The sequence below is a fragment of the Cucumis melo genome, chromosome 12 (genome assembly GCF_025177605.1).
Source record: "Cucumis melo cultivar AY chromosome 12, USDA_Cmelo_AY_1.0, whole genome shotgun sequence".
Taxonomy (NCBI): domain Eukaryota; kingdom Viridiplantae; phylum Streptophyta; class Magnoliopsida; order Cucurbitales; family Cucurbitaceae; genus Cucumis; species Cucumis melo.
This window is the reverse complement of record NC_066868.1, coordinates 6,450,236-6,468,228: the sequence shown is the minus strand read 5'-3', so window position 1 is coordinate 6,468,228 and position 17,993 is coordinate 6,450,236. Positions and strand designations below refer to the sequence as shown.

The 17,993-nt window shown below is 33.5% G+C and overlaps 1 long non-coding RNA gene across 1 annotated transcript; it reads right to left on the bottom strand.

Annotated features, from left to right (window-relative positions):
• Positions 1-1,527: 1,527 nt before the first annotated feature.
• Positions 1,528-4,035, bottom strand: LOC127144371 (uncharacterized). The gene is made up of 3 exons (XR_007816035.1): positions 3,007-4,035; positions 1,765-1,845; positions 1,528-1,672 (listed from the first exon to the last, which is right to left on the bottom strand). It is a non-coding gene; the product is annotated as an uncharacterized LOC127144371 (long non-coding RNA).
• Positions 4,036-17,993: the final 13,958 nt, after the last annotated feature.

Below are 17,993 nucleotides of genomic sequence, written 5' to 3'. Positions count from 1 at the left end.
AACTCATTGGAAATTCTATTTAAGGCACACCCATATAATATTTTTTTTTTTCTATTTGTGTCTTATCATATTTCTATTATTATTATTTTTTAAAATGTCCAAAATTTGGGTAATCTTTCTCTCTATGAAAGCCTTGTACGAATCCTTCACTACAACATATTGGACTTTTAATAGCCCTCCAACATAGCCCATTTTAAATTGAGCTATTAAAAAAAAATTTATAATTAATTAAAGAATATCGCGTGCTAGCCCTAATTATTTTCGTCACTTCCCTTTTTTTCTCTCTGTTTCACTACCCGCACGCGATATTCAATTGTTCATCTCTTTTCTTCTTCAATCGGCCCTCACAATTCAATCGACTTCATCTCTCAGATTATTCAATTGATTTCTTCATCTCATCTCTTCATCGGCCGAACTCTGACGCTTCCATTCAAACGACAACGACATCACTTCTATCTCCGTCTTTCGTCCTCTGTTCATCGTCAGTCGATAGCCGATCGTCTCTCTATTCGTGAAAGGAAACTATCACCGTCGATATTACACTTGAAGCCTAATGATTCGAGGTTAGCCTTCTTCTTCTTTCTAGGTTAGAAACTTGACCGATGCTCCCATGGCTATTTTCCCCTCTGTAAAATTAAAGTTAGCAATTAAATTATAAATTTAATTTGCAAAATCATTTTTAATTTAAATTAGAAATTAAACATTTAATGATGTTAAACAAGGCAACATGTGTATGATTTATATCAGTGATATTGCTTATAGAAATTTGAATAGAGTATAAACATCCAATATCAACAATTTTAATTTATTTCACAAAGTCTAAAATTGTTTGTTTATTAATTTAAAGTACTTTTACAACTCTGTAAATAATGTTCAACGTTTATAACTTTCTACGGAAACACGTTTTATCGTTTTTTTTACCCTTCAAAGTTTGAGTCCTCTTGGAACACTACAAGAAATAACATAAACGATAGCTAACGAAAAACGCTATAATAGACTTTTTATAGCGTTTTTTGAGAGTCCTGACAGCCCATGTTATTAAAAGTCTGGATCTTTTTATAGCGTTTTTTCGAAGCTATAACTAATGCTATCGTAGAGTTTGAAGATATAGCTTATATACATTGCTATAAAAACATTTGATAGCGTTTTTCGTTAGAGCTATAATAAGTTTATATAGCTTTAATAATGTGCTATCTTTAAGATGTAATAGCCCTTTTTCGACGCTATAGTATAGTATTTATAATTATAATTTTCAGCTATAATAGCCTTTTTTCAACGTTATAGTATAGTATTTATAGTTATAATTTTCAGCTATAATATAGTATTTGTACCTATAATATTAAGTTATAATATAGTATATCCAGCTGTAATAATGCTATTTAATTGTTTTCAATTATTATAATAACTTTTTGATACCATGAAAGAGGTAACGTTTTTCTCAAAAATAATTTTTGAATGAATTAACTTTCATTCATAATGTATTAAAATTACTAAACACAGTAGTCATTCTAAATGTACCAACCAAACAAATTAACAAACAAAATACACATATTAGTAAATAATGTACCAACCACACAAATTAACCCTCAAAATACAAACAAAGTTCATCATAAGTGTATAAGATTATATGAGCTAACTGTCATCGTTGGTTCGACGACTCCATTTCATTCACCTACATAAATTTATAATACATATTTTAATTAAACAAGTATAGAAAATCTTTAACAAATGTAGATAAAAAAATATTAGAATTAGACAACATACCAATGATCACTTTATTAGATGGCCATGCAACTATACTTCCCAAAGCTTCTTCAATATATGTCATTTCAATACATGTCATTTCTGAGAAGGCATTGGACAAGTTGGAGGAATATTTAGTCACTTAAGCACACTTGCAGTAGCATTTGAAAGTAATATTCAACAATTCTATCTAACATCTTCAGAGAAGGTTTAAAATAATAATAAATAAATAAACAATCATATTCCATTATTAGGTGAAATCTTGGTACATTAACCTCGCTGTAAAAGCCACAATCATATTCCAAGTTAGCATCATAGAAAAAAACAACAGTGTCCAAATGAAACAGATATAACCATCCCCCCCCCCCCCCAAACCAAAGAAAAATGGGAAGCTTTGGAGAAAGGAGCATAACAAATGCAAAAACATCAAAGATCTAAGCTATTGTGAATTTCTAGACTCAAACATCACATTTCATACACAACCTTCAACATCAAAGTCATAATGTAGAAACAGTATAGAAACTAACAAAAGAGATCTCAATGGTGGATGAAACTCTTCATTCTTCAAAAAGATGCAAATCACAAAAAATGGGCAAAACATGGTTCATGAAAAGATACAAGTAACCATCTATGCATATTCAGCAAAGCAATGACATATTTAGCTCCCCGTCTATGCATTCTAAGAGATACAAGTAATCGTCTATGCATGTTCAACAAAGCAATGACATCTTCAGCAAAACAAAGAAACTGACTGCAAAGTCAATGCATCAATCAAGCAATATTTGGATGATGAAAATTCCAAGGAAAACAAAATTCTATATTTGGACACTGTTGGTGGAAAAGTTGAACACAATCTAAATGCAATTTTCTATTAAAACCAGAACAGAGAACTTCCTAAAATCATAGATTTGGAAAACAAGTCAAGAAAAGAAAAGGTACCCATTGTCATTAAAAGAAAACCCAGATTCTAAATGAACCACCACCAAACAAATTTAACAACTAAAGATCAGTAGAAAGCAGAAAAAGGAAAATGCTCATTTCATCAGAAAATAAAAGCACAAAAATGGCAAGAAAATCCAAATTCTAATTAGAGCAATTGCATAACTAATTCACTAACTCTTGTGGACATTTCAATAAAAGTAGTACGCAAGCTGTTACATTTTAGTCTAAAGTTGTAGTTAACAAGCAGGATATTTCATAAACTTAAGGATGGATATATAGAGCAAAATACATAAAATTCTAGGAAAGAGATTGATCAAATACCTTAATTTGTCATCGACAAAGTCCATCTTTGTTCCTATTATGTGCATCAGAGTCTTCGGATCAATCATTATTTTCACATTTTGATCTTCAACCAACTCATCAAACTTCCCTTTCTCATCTGAAATATTTGAAAAAGGAAACTGTTAGCGGATATGAGAAATCAGTAGGCATCTGAAATATTTGAAAAAGGAAAGAAAAGAGATAGCAAATCCACATACTGGAGTTAAGAAGAATCAGTAGGCATTGGAAGCAACGAAAGTAAAGATTGATATGAGAAATCTAAAGTTTGAATGTATGAAAGTAGTAGGTTAACTTAAATTGGGACACTATTAAAGACTTCACTTACCTAACATTACAACAATTAAAGTCATCAAATTAACAAAAAAAAAAAAAATAAAAAAAAAAAAAAAATAAAGCCACCAAATAAACCAAAGAAATTAAAGACTTCACTTACATAACAATTAATCTTACTTAAGAAAAGCTTTCAACCTTGGAAGTATGATGTTGCTGCTGTTGCTTGTTTTGTTGATAGTGGTAATGGCGTTGCTGAATATGGTGTTTACTAACCGGAATGATGTTGGTGGGAGGTTGAAGGTTGTTAAAACTGCAAAGGCTAAGAGAGCTATGGACCTTTTGCATAGGAGGGTAACTTGGTTTCATGCTATACCAAGACAACATTTCTTGGGCCATAGATTCAGCCATTTGGGCATTTAAAGAAGATGATTTTGGAGATGAACAAGTAGATGAAATACTGAATGTAGGTCAGTTAGCGGTACTACGGGAGAGTTTTACATTGGCAAAGGAGCCAGACCATACAATGTCATTGATAGCTTCAAAATAACGTTGCTCAATTTGCTGGGGATTTGAGGAGAATGGCTGAGCCTTAATGAAAATTGGATTTGAAGGAAATAAGAAACATTGAAGCTTTCCTTCACTCTCTAGGCAATCATACTCATCAAGCCTATGCTTTAAATCCTCATCAGACCTTATAGAGACCAAAACATCAAGATCTTCAAGAACTAACTGATACTTGAGGACCATATCTCCATCAAATACACAAATGAATAAGAAGTTATGTAGTATTTGATGTTCTTACATATAAGGACAATAAAAATGAGGCAAACCAAACCATGATAAACTAACAGTTTATGATCCAACATCAATAAGAACTTAGGAACTACAAAAAATTGAGATTTACCAGAGAAAGGTTGGCTACAAAAAGGACACATTTACAGCTCTTTTGTTAGAGTTGATCTGCAATATGGATGTAAATAAAGTGTGCTAATCATTTCAAAATCGAGTAATCTCCTCAAATGTTGGAAGTAGAAGAAATAGTCGATAATTTATAGGTATTAGGACTTATCTCCAAAAAGTACTTGACAGAGCCATGCCAGAATTATTTGGTTAAAGAAACATCATATGGGGATGATACATCGTATAAGGTGATAAAAAGAAAAAGAAAAATGTCATAGCCTAAAACAGTAGAAGTGTAGGAAAAATAAATAAACTTGAAAGCTCAATATTTGCAACCAAATTCTTTCGACAAGTAAAAAACACATTGTGATCTCAAATATCATATGTTGCAAAGCCATGGCATAAGATGATTTTCTCTTAACAAATCATTTAAAGGAATAAGTACAACATCGAAACCTCTTTTCCTATTAAAATTTGAAATAGGTGTTTGAATATAACTAAAATGACAGAACTTAAGCAAGCCCTCTTTGACATAGAACATTACCTCAAGTATAGACCTAAGTTTTATATCAAAATGTCATTCTCACAAACTTAATGTATACTACATATAATTGAAATCATAATTTGTGACCTAAGAAGTGTGAAAGTTTGCAGTGCTGTAATTATGTTAACACAGACAACAAAGTATGCCAATGATAAATTTCATAGTTGTTCATCAAGTGCAGTGTCACCTCAGTTTTCCAATGTAAGAGCTACTTGATCTCAAAATGTTTTCGACATCCATTGAGATAATATACTTCGTGCTAGAAGTTCTTTGTAGCTTCGTAGAAAGAAGAAACTTTCCATTTGCAACCAGTAGAGTTGTACCTTTGAAGTACTGAAACTATAAATAAATTGAATGACATCAGAACAAGAGATTAACAAGCCTATTCATAACTATCGAATTTGGATCTAAGGTTAGAAGTGTTAGGAAAATATATTCATATTCCAGCATCTGTAGGATTTGGATCTAAGATTAGAGGTGTTAGGAAAAAAAAAATAGGTTAAAAGAAAGAAGAACAAACCTCCCAAACAAAGCCTTGCAGCGGTGTGAGTTATCGTGTGGAAAAATACCCCTAAACTTCAATGAACAACACAATGATCAATTAAAATATAAAACTACTTAATGACATTCATGGATTATTTTCCTTCTGTTTAAGGATAAGGAGACACAGACAAAGATTTAGAGAACTTGTGTCGGTAAAATCTAGATGCTAATCTACATCATGAACTAAGAAATTAAGGAGTGGAGATGCAAATTTTTCTCATTCAGCAAGCAGTAGTTGAGAGACAAAGTTATCATTTAAGTTCTACCCAATCGATAGGAATGTTAAATAGATAATGGAGAGAGAGTAAACCATTTCGTATTGGTGATTGAGAAGTAGGATAATATATCAAAAACATAGAGCAGTGGCATGAAGATCATCACCGGATAAATTAACGTAATGCGGCAGCGATAGTGGAGGAGGTAGATTCAGATAGAATGGCAACATTCTACGAATTGAAGATGAGTGAGCATATTCCTCACTATCATCAACTACCAAGGACACGAATCACAGTCACTATGGCAATCGTCGAGCAACCTGTGGTAGAGACTTCAAATGGAGCTTTGGGGTTCAACTTTCAGTGCGGCTTGGCGTGTTTTCGTCGTCCGACAAGCTAAACGGCAAGGGGGTGGCTGGGCGGTAACGTTCTCAGAGTTCCTCATCGGTGTACGGGTGCACAGCCTATTGGTCGTGGCATGATAAATGGCGAAAGAGAGAGATGGTGAGTAGAAAAGAGCATCAGAGAGATAGGGAGAGATGACAACGAGAGGAGGGAGTTTGAAATTTGGAAGGGGAATGATTTTCAGAAGTGGGTTTCTGAAATTTGGGAGGGGAATGAAAGGAGGGAAAAACTTTGATGAAATTTTGGAGCACATTGCTTGGCTATCTCTTAGAATGAAGGGAGGGAAATGAGGGAAACCCTTTTATTTTTTAATTTAAATATTTTTTCCTCTCATCTTTTAATAGCTCTATTTAAAATAGGCTATCTTCAAGGGCTATTAAAAGGCCCATTTCTTGTAGTGGAAAGAGTATGTATTGAAATTAATTTAACAAAATGGTCTCCTTATGTTTTATTAGAGTTATTTAATTTTCCACCCCTCAAGGATCATGCTGTTATTGCGATGTTTTCTTTATTGGGGATAAGGATGGGAAATTGTTTGATTCCTGTTATTTTTAAGTTTTGTTTTAACTTAACTCTTACTTTTGACTTTGAGACCCAAAGTTGTACTTTATAAATTACAATAATAATATGGTAAAATTGGTAAAGAAATATACAATGTAATTAAATCCGTAAGAAATGTACCAATTCCGACATATCATCTTTAGTAAGATATATGCAATGTACCATACACAAAATTTAATGTATCTCTTGTTGGTATAATTTAATTAGGGATGTATAAAAATTAGGGAGTGTTTAAATAAATTGATATCCCGACCAACCTTGATTACTCAACCCAGCTAACAAAAATTAGAGTTTGATTGGGTTAAAATTTTTGTTGGATCAAGTTATAAAATTGGTCAAGTAATTTCTTAACAGGACCTTGCCTTGCCTTTTGCTTCCCATGCAAATGGGATTACCTTGTCTCAAAATAATCAAAGTATTTATGTTGTGACGATTAATTAATAAGAGTAGTATCTATGTTCCTTTTCATTTCTTCCTTGACTTCTTTTCATATTCTCTTTTCTCAAGTAGTGCTTGTTGATCAAGTCATTGACGATTGAATTGGTCATTCAATTAAGTGCACCAACATCTCAAAAATGTTCAACAAAGATTGGGTACATTTAAATCGGTATGAAATTAACCAACTTTTAATATTGAGCTAACCTTTAATGCATATTTAACTAAATTAACTTTATTTAATAGTGCTACTAATGAGTATATGGAAGGAGCATGGAATTTTCTGCAAGAAGTGAAGAAAAGGAAGCCAAATGCCAACAAATTTTTATGTCCATGTAAAGATTGTAAAAACATGGCACATTGTGATTTTCAAATCATATATGAGCACTTGGTCATTAAGGGAATGGACCCTACATATAACTTTTGGTACCATCATGGGGAAGTATGTGAAGGAGATGAAATGGAGAATGAAGTTGATGATAGTTTTATGTGTGAAGCAACAAACTTCTATGAGAGCACATATATGGGAAAAGAGGACATCATTCATGACAATTCTACATCAAGGAAGGAAAAAAAAATTTCTCAAAAGGTGGAAGAGGCAAATACTCCATTGTATGGTGGTTGTACGAAGTATATAAAGATGTCGCAGTTGTAGCATTGTACAAACTGAAAACTTTTAATGGTTGGTCAGATACAAGCTTCACTAGCCTTTTGGGGCTTTTGCATGACATGCTCCCAATGGACAATGTTATTTCAAGATCCATTTATGAAGTTAGAAAATTATTTAAGGAATTTGATTTAGGTTACCAAAAAATTCATGCATGTGTTAAAGACTGTTGCCTATTTAGAAATGAGAATGAAAAGTTAGAAAGTTGTCCTCATTGTGCGAGTTCAAGATGGAAAATTGATGAACAAACAAACCAAATCAAACAAGGTGTGCTCGCCAAGGTATTGAGATACTTTCCTATCATTCCTCGACTTAAATGGATGTTTAAAATAAATGAAGTTAGTGAAAGTTTACGTTGGCATTGGAGCCATAAAAGTACTGATGGAAAGATTAGACATCCCGTTGACTCTGTTGCATGGGAAACAATTGATAAAAAATGGCCTGAGTTTTCAATGGATCCACGTAATCTTAGGTTGAGCCTTGCTACAGACGGGTTTAACCCCTTCTCCAATTTAAGTAGTCGATATAGTTGTTGGCCGGTCATGCTTGTTACTTACAATCTTCCTCCTTGGTTATTCAAGAAAAAAAAAGTCTATTATAGTGTTTTTCGTTAGCTATCGTTTATGTTATTTCTTATAGTGCTTAGTCTGTCTACCATCTCTTTATTTCCCTCTTTCCCTTTTTTGAATCCCTTCTTTGTTTCTATTCTTCGAATCCAGATCCAAAACACTTCTCCTTCTTCATCGTTGGTTTCATTGAAGGCTCAGTTTTCACCCCTTGTCTCCGAAACCCTTCTCCTTCTCTGTCGTTGGTTTCGTTGAAGGCTTTGTTTCCACACCTTGCCTATCATGCCCCACCCTACCAGCCACTTCACGTGACTAGAAGGAAGCGTGCCGCCTAGACACCAAACACGTACCTCTCTGCGAAATAACAAGTTGAACACCTAGTAAGCGGAATTCTTAACTAATCTTCATCACATAGTTCTAACTTTGAACTTGGAAGATCTTTTCAACTCATTGTAGCAGAAAAACACTAGACCCACCCGTTTAGCTTAATCGCCTAGCCTTCACTCTCAACTCATTTTCTAAGCGATAAGCACCTTAGGGATACAAACGTAACACAACAGAAAGATAGAAAAACACAACTCTAATTTTATTACTTGGTTCAACACTTTACAAATACATTTTCTTCATCGCAAGCCACTTAAATAAAACCAAAGTTCTAAGCTCCACGTCTTCTTTGACCTATTGGATTACTACTTTTCGCGCCAAGGTGTTCAAGAGTATAAGAACCCCTTTCTTATCCTTCTCCTTGATTGCCTAGCAATCCATCTCCAAGACAAGACTCAGCCCACACACAAAACTATGTTGTAGCCCTCCTTGGACATAATAACTTTAAATCATCCGAAGACGGGTAACTTGATCAACTTTTCCATGCCACAATCAACCTTACCTCTTCTTACTTGGCCTCAACAACCGACAACCTAGGAAAGGAAAACTTAAACACATAAGTCAAATACTTAGTGAATGAGAGTTTTAGAAAAACCTTTTTCGAAATACAAGTCAAGTATAAAACATTTTCATTTCTCAAACACGTCTTCTAACGCCTCATTTCATAAATCATAGAAATCTAACACTAGCTCCTCTTATTGCTTTTCACCAAGAACATGAATCTTTCTCATCACCAAGCATATTGCGATTCACTCTTGCCAGCATCTTGCGATTAAGCTACTGTGATTTTCACTCCATCCACAGCCTTTAGGAAGTTTCCTGATTCACTTCCTTGTTGTTGCACTGGTCATCCACACGACGCCATTCACATTATGCGCACATTGTATAAGCACTACTCACTTGATAGGAATAAGGCTACTGGTTTGCATGCATTCATTACAATGAGTACATAAAAAGAAATCAATTTCTTTTTTCAAACAACGCAGCAGCAATAATAATAACATAGAGATACAGAACAAATTATGCATAACTCAGACTCAAATGAATCATGTAAGAAAATGTTTACGAAACATTAGCTTTAAAAATCACCCTCGTAGGAGTGTTAAGTAAGATCACCCATGCAGAAGTGTTTAGTTTAAGAAAGTCACTAATGCATGAGTGTAGAGTTTAAGAAGGTCACTCATGCAAGCTTTTGGTCCTTTTCTTCCTCTAACACTTCTCCTCGCCTAGAACTCTTTCAGCAGCAACTCAACTCCTTACACTCTCTTAACGAAACTTTAAAAAACAACAATTCTCTTAGGTCTTTGCTCCTATTTATACTAATCCTTTGGACTAGTTACTTTCTTTACCTGCCAGTTTAGAATTATAACTTTACACGTGTCACTTTACCACTTTACCGCTTTGTCGCATTATACAGCCAAACCAAGCTCAACATGTAAGTCAATGGTCAATCTTCCAATTTGATATTCCTTGAGAAGCAAACCTTATCACCTCAGAAAGCCAAACCTTTCATCATCTTATCTAAAGGGATGAGAGCTCTTGTAGATCGGAAGAATTACAGAGACCTTAACTAAATTTAATTGGGAACCTAAAAATACCACTACATTGGCAAAAAATATACATAAACTAATTTCTATTATGGTTAAGCATGCTAAAAATTACATCATAGAGGATTACAGAGATGGGGAATACTTATGCTCGCGGACAACTTTAGATCTACAAACCACCAAATTTGGAGACATCACCACTTGACAATCTTCCTATTCTCTGGGTTATTTGGTTTGTGGGAACCAAAATTGGAGAATGGATTCAAAGAGAGAATTTTCTTCTTGAGAGAAAATTGCAGTACGCAGAACTCACGAACAATTCAGACAGAAGAAGTGGGAAGTTGAGAGAAAAAATGGGAACGTGGGAAAACCACCAACGTTCCCTATTAATTTAATAAATTAATATTAATATTAAAATAATTAATTAAATAAATCAGATAATTATTAAGTTAATAATTAATTAAATCACGTTCAATTAATATTTCATTTAAATCATATTTAAATAAATATCTCTATCATAACCTATAGTTTTAATTTAATTAATTAAGTTAAATTAAATTAAACAAAACTATTAATTAATTCTTTAATTAATTAATTGCTAAATTAAATATCATATATTTAATTTAATCTAAATTCGAATCATATTCAAATATAAATTTTTCTCATAACCTATAGTTTTAATGTATACACATTAAATTTTAACCTATAGTTTTAATATGAAGCTAATTCACATTAAATTAATATTTGAACTCATTTAAATATTTTATTCTCTCATAAATTAATTTGGATTCATATCAAAAATTAAATTTATATAATAAAGTTTAATTAAAAAACAAACTTTATATTATAATGTATCACCAGATTCCCAAAGTAGATTTGAACTTTTCAAACTACAACCAATATAAATAAATCTCATTACTTTTTATGAGCTAGGAAGGGGATCTAATGGACCTATAGATCAGAAGTTACAACGATATGAGATTAATTGGCTAAACTCATTAACTGCATTAATCAATATTCATTAACTATGTGTACACTCCACTAAAGACTCACAGTTTAACTCTTCTCACTGTAGATATATTTCTGTGTCCATGGACATAGACCAATACTAGTACGTTAGTCCTTCACAAGTGTTCGTAACACCAGTTTGATCAAATTACCATTTTACCCTTAGGTTACTTCTAGTATTTAAATAATAGTGCTCCTCTAATGAACAACCTGTTTATGGTCCAACCATTAAACAGAAACCTCTCTCGTGCCATAGAGGGGGTAGGATCCTTTGTTCAAGTCTTGGAGATACTATTTAAGAAAACACTTATCTACTTACTTTAAAGTCGGGAAGGAGTGAATTCCATCTTGTGTGATTATGTTTCCAGCTCCTCACTCGGTCTTCTCCCCAAAATGATAAGCATATTGAGTCCGCAGTCTTGCCACTCTCACCTGTATAAATAAAAGGATAATCCCTCATGAACAGGAGTTCATAATACACTCAGGATTAAGACTAAGTTACCTAGGTCATCTTAATAAAATAAAAACCTAACTAGTTAATGGAGTTACATTTAGTGGTTACTATTTGGTGATCCAATCTTATGCAAACTCATTGCATAGGATACCCTCACTCGCATGCCACCTTGAACGCGTTTGATCATTGTGTTTGTATCAAATACAAAGTGAGTCGTATCTATAGTGTTACCAAGATAAGGTACCTAGCCTTAACCTTATACTATAGATCCTTTAAGCTGATCTCGAAAATTGATCTCTGTATGTCTCTAAATACTGTTCAAGACTCATAAAAAAATTTAGGATGTTAGTTTATTAGATTTGGGTTATTAAGACAAAACTAATAATATAACTAATAACACTTATTGAAATTATAATAATAATACTTTATTAACAACGGTCAATGGATTATATTTACTATCTACGAGTTTTAGGACATAAAACCCAACAGTATCTTCTCAAGAAGCTACACTTCTTTTTTCGACCTCTTTCTTCCTCGTGACAGACTATAACCGTCCACTTCTTTTCTTACTTCTCTTTGCATCACCTCACCCAATTGCCTAACCCTTCTCGTGATAGGATTTCTTGTCGCGCCAACTTTTCCTCCATCGCCTTCTCTCAATGCAACTTCCTTCCTCTCAAATTTTTATCTTTAGAATGATCATTCCTTTCATTTTGGAAGGATCATCCCACTCCTCAACGCCTTTCTTCTTCTACAGGACTTACTTTCTCGGATCTGGGCCTCACATTGCCTTTAAAAGTCTTCTCCTTCTCCATCATTGGTTTTAATTTGTTGAAGGCTCGGTTTCCACCTCTTAGCTCTAAAACCCTTCCTTGCATGTTTGAAGAGATTTTCTGCGAGCATGCAAGGATCTCTTCCTTGTCGCTCGGACTAGCCCTTGTCCTCCAACTTCCTCTTTGCCGCTCGTATTTGTACCTGAAAACGACTGTCAACTTTTGCTATTTCTATTGTGGGATCTAAAGAATGGTAGGGATTTGACTTTGTTCTGAGCATGATTTGGGAGAAGCGAGCATGGTAGGGATGGACGTCCTCTGGGTTTGTATCCCTGTCATATCCATTCTATCCATGTTATAGCTGATGATGAGGTCGTTTTCTGAAATCTCAATTTCTTTTTTCATATTTGTGTGTTAATTTTTCAATTATTTTTCCATTTTTATGTGTGATCTATCTTAGAAAGACATGGAGGTTTTTTTTTTTCTTTTTCATATTTTTGAGTTCTCTATTGTCGATACGTTACTGCAATTTTTTTCTTTCTTTATATCTTTATGATTCTGTCATGGAAAATGTTGCTTGTTGTTCTAAAATACATTATTTGTGTGTTCTATGTTCTATATTTCATGTCTTTCTTCATATCTTTGTAGTCTCTTTTATTTTTGTTTCTTCAACTTTGTTGACTTCTTTGTTTTAGAAAAGTTGGTCAACTTTTGTTTCCTTTGTTCATAATTATGTGTTCTTTGTATGATGTATGCTTCAATTTTTTTTTTGTTAGTGTTAGACAAATATTTTCAACTTTAGGTTTAGGTTTGATTTTGTATACGATGAATTCTGTCCTATGCTACAAAATTTGTATTTGATCCTTCAATTATGTGATTGTGATTTGGGGTTCAAAAATATTTTTAACTTCTTTGACCCATTCGTGTACATTATGGGATGCCATTTGTTGTACTCCTTGGACTGTCATATCCATTCTTTCTTGGGATTTTTGGGTTCTTTAGTGTGCATAGGCTGTCATATCCATTCTTTCTTTGGGATTTTTTGGGTTCTATACTGTGCATAATCTTTAGCTTTATGGCAAATTACTGTGCATAATAAATTACCCTTACCCCTCTATAATCAATACTTCATCTCATTTTTGTAAACTTCAAGTTCATCCTCATTTATATTCGAATATACATAATTCCTTGCTTTCTTAGTATGTTTTCTATTTTTCATTCACATGTCTAATTCATATTGCAACTGATATTGATTTCATCTATGGAAAACCTTTGTTTTTGTCCATGTTTATTTGTTATTGATTTTCATTGCATCTTTCCAAAAAAATAATCTTACATACTACACCTATAATAAAAGAAATTCAAGTTTTAATGATTGAATGAATTTCAATCCTTTGAGGCTCCAATTTCTTCGTACTTTCTTTACTTTTTGTCTCTCATGTTTGTTGTTTATTGTTTCAATCTAGGGTGTGTTTGAGGTGGGGATTTAGGGGGATTAGGATTGGGAATTTGGCCCAATCCTTGTTTGGGTCAAGGGTTTGAATAAATGGAGATTAGGGTTGTCCTAATCCCCATAACCCTATCATTTTCCCTATCTTCATTACTCATAAGCCGTCGTACATCTCTATGAAACCCTACCATTTTCCAGTCGTTTTCCCTTCATTTTCCTTTGTATTCCAGGTGATTTTCTTCCTTTTTCTCTGATTTTTTCCTCTTTTTCCGTTGTGCTTATCCTTTCCCCTCCGTTATGAATCGAATTTATTCCTCATTCTTCAATTTTCTTCCTCCCCTTTTCGATTTTTTCCTACTCTCATCGTCATCTTCGATTTTCTTCCATTTTGTTCGTCTTCGACTAGACACCCATATTATTGTACTAGTATCATCGATTTACTTTCCCCGTCGTTCAAACCCATTTTCATTTTACGACGGTTGCGTTTCGATGCTGCCTTCGAAACGATTCTCATCCTCTCCCCAATAAGTTTCGTTGATCGGTTTTCATTTATGCGCATTACGTCTGAAATGATATCCTTTCTCTCTATCTTTCCACTAATGGCTTTGCTTTTTAGACGTCGTCGTGCCGATGTACCCTTGTCGCTTTGAGTACGCTTTTGCTGCAATTTCGTTTCGACTCAAAGGCCACTCAAGTGACAAATGCTACACGTACTTGAACAAAAGTCGAGTAAGGGCCCGGTGGAGCATGACAGGGGTCACCGATCTACATCCAAGGTATATGTAGCTGATGATGAGTCCTATGATGGTCACTCTCTGATGCATTTTTCACATCCTCACTAATGTTTTCTTGTATATTTTTTTGGTCTGTTCTAAATTTTTTTGTTTTGTCAATGATGAGTCCTATAGTGGTCACTCTCTGATTATGGAGTTAGTTTCAATTTTTTTTTGAATTTCTTTGCACATGTATGTCTTTGGTGTTCCCCACTCTGTGATTCGACTTGTCTTCAACTGCATTCCATTCATTCCTTTACTGCCCAATTGTTTTTGTGCTTTCTTTGATTTTTTCATTGTCTGATTATTGTTTAAATAAATGTTTGTATCATTTTTTGTTCAACTTATGTGTATTTTTTAATGTGATGGTTGGTTTGGATGGAAATAAATTTGTTTCGCTACTTTTTTTTTTGCTATTGTTCCATTCCATTCTGGTCACTGGCTGTTAGTTCTTCATAACAATGTTTATTCCACTAGCCATCTGTGCTTATGTCAATATTGTGATGCCTATTATGTACTTATGTTGTTGTAGTTGTGCATACCTAATTGCCTAATTTTTTTTATTTAGGTCTTCAAGTTGGACTGTCATTTTGCATTGTCACCTTTAATTGTCATATCCCCTATTTTTTGGGATTCTTATTGGTCTTTAATGCTTCCTGCCTTATTTAATATCATCTTCCCTTTACAATATATATATATGACCCTTGCTTCTTGTTCCATTGCATCCCCATGTTAGACCTTTTGCATTGATTTCTTCCTCTTTGGTATGTTTATCCACTGTATGCTTTCTTTCTTTCTTTTTTTACAAAAGGATACGTATGCTTTCATTCTTTAGCACAACTGACTTCTCTGTTTTCTCCCTCTCGGTTTGCTCACTGTGTTTACTTGGCCTTTTTTATGGCTATTTCACCATTCTTGTGTATGTGTACCATGCTTAATTATCATGTTAACTTCTCCCTCATTTGGCCAGTTTATCCACTGTATACTTTCATTCTTTACAACACACTCACTTGTCTGTTTTCTCATTGTTTTCTTCCTCTTCGGTATGTTTTTGCACTGTAGCTTTCATTCTTTAGCACACATGAATTCTCTGTTTTGAATGTTCTCGATATTCTCACTATGTTTGCTTACTTTGTATTTAGTTCTGATGTTATTATTTCCACTACACAAAATTCTACCACAAAGTCATTCTTCTTGAATGCCTTTGTAGGAATTTCTTAACTTTGAGACTACTTTCATTTCCTTACATTATGTACTGGTGCTTGTGTATTTTATTGTACGATTATATGGATTTGTAAAGTTCTCTTTCGGTTAAGGTATGTTTAGTATGAGCTTTTCTTTCTTTTATTATTATGTAATGTATAACGTGAGCGTACATGTGTTTTCTAATATTTGGTTTCGTATTTTCAAGTTGTAGCATTTAAACAATTCATAAATGAGGTACTACGATTATAACCATGTACACTTTTGGAGTTCTTTCTATTTATGGTTTAGTTAATTGAATGTTGTAATAACTTCCTTCATTTCCTTCGTATTTTTGAGTGTTTGTTAAAGGATTGGTATTTTATTGTAAACAACCATTTACTTACTTCTTTCATTTCGTAATACTATCTTGAAGCATAGTTTCCTTTATTGATTCATTTGCATATTGCCATAAACATGTTGCAACTATTGCACCACTTTCTTAATTCATTAGTTTTGGTTGTAATAAAAAAAAATCATGTTTACAAGTAGTTGTGTAGAGATTTTGAAAAATATATACAGAAAAGCATTTTTTAGGGTTCATACTAAGTTGGAGTTGTTAAAAAAAAAGTCTTGAACTTCAGAAAATAAATGTGTTTTCATAGTATATCGCTTTTTTAAACCCAAAGAGTTCAAAATATTGGAAACATGATATTTGGAAAATTAGTACACTTTTTCGATTTGTCATGAAATTCATGTAGAATCATAAATTAAAAAAAAGTAAGGTATTTTTTAATCAATAAAACCATAAAACGTCAAAATAGGTCTAAGACACATATTAGGTTGGTGTAATAAAATATTCTTTATAGCGTAAACATTTTATTAGACGAACATTACCGTATATACTATAGCAATGTGTAACTCGTTTCTTAGTATAACATATAGGAAAATACATTCACAAGTTCTTCTCACATACACAATCGATTTTACAAACTTATTTTACATAATGTATTAAAGAGAAGCACAAAATGACCTACCCAATGACATTGCCAATCTATACATATATTACACTTTCTATAAAAAAAATTCTTCTAACAATTTTGAAAACTAGGTGGACACTCGAAAATTATATTCCTTTTGAACATTTATTACGATCTTTTTTGTAAGGAGGCTTTGAACATTCTACATAGAAAATTTATGGTTTGAACAAATTTTCAAGATCCCTAAACCCAAATTCATAGTATGTGATTAGGTTAACTACAGTCATTTTTAACCCATTCGTAAGGTTCTTTTCCAACAGGGTGTCAATCTAGAATTTCTAATGGATAAACATGAATTTTCATCTCTGCTCAATGCATTCATAACATCCCAACATCAGTTACTAATGTTAAAGTTGTTACATAACGACACAAAGAGGATACCCTATGTACCGCACGAACCTAGGTATAGGATTAGGTAGTTAGCATATTTTCGCATGATTCATGTGTCAAACTTAGTGTGTGTCGGCAAAGTATGCGAATGGACCGATGATGTTTCACTATTCTATGCCACCTACTTAGGTTCGTTCTAGACTAACGTCGACAAAAGTCATTGATATTGAGGAGATGGTGGTAATGTTCCTTTCTATACTTGCGCATGACGTGAAAAACCGTGTCACTTAAAGAAAATTCATGCGATCGAGTGAGACAATTTTACGTCATTTCAATATGGTGTTACTGCCAGTCATTTGCCTGCATAATGAACTCTTGAAACAACCACAACCAGTGACAAACGGTTGTACAGATCAAAGATGGAGGTGGTTTGAGGTTTGTCTTTTTTCCCAACTACGTACTTAAACCCATCCAACGTAAGATTTGGTCATTAATTAGTTATGCGTTGTAGAATTATCTTGTGCATTAGATGACATGTTTATCAAGGTCAATGTTCTAGCAAGTGAGTGGCCTAGATATAGAGCACTAAAGGGCGAAGTTGCCACAAATATCCTTGGAGTATGTGATACGAAAGGATATTTCGTGTTCGTACTAGCCGGCTGGGAAGGATCAGCTGCAGACTCACTCATCCTTTGAGATGCCATTTCAAGACCGAACGGCCTGAAAGTACCCAAGGGTAACTACTTATGAAATTGTATATAGAAATACAATTTTTCCATTATCAGTTACGACATTTTAATTGTGCAATGTGATCACAGGCTATTACTACCTAGTCGATGTCGAGTACCCAAATGCTGAGGATTTTTTAGCACTATACAAAGGGCAACACTACCACCTGCAGAACTGGCGTGGCACT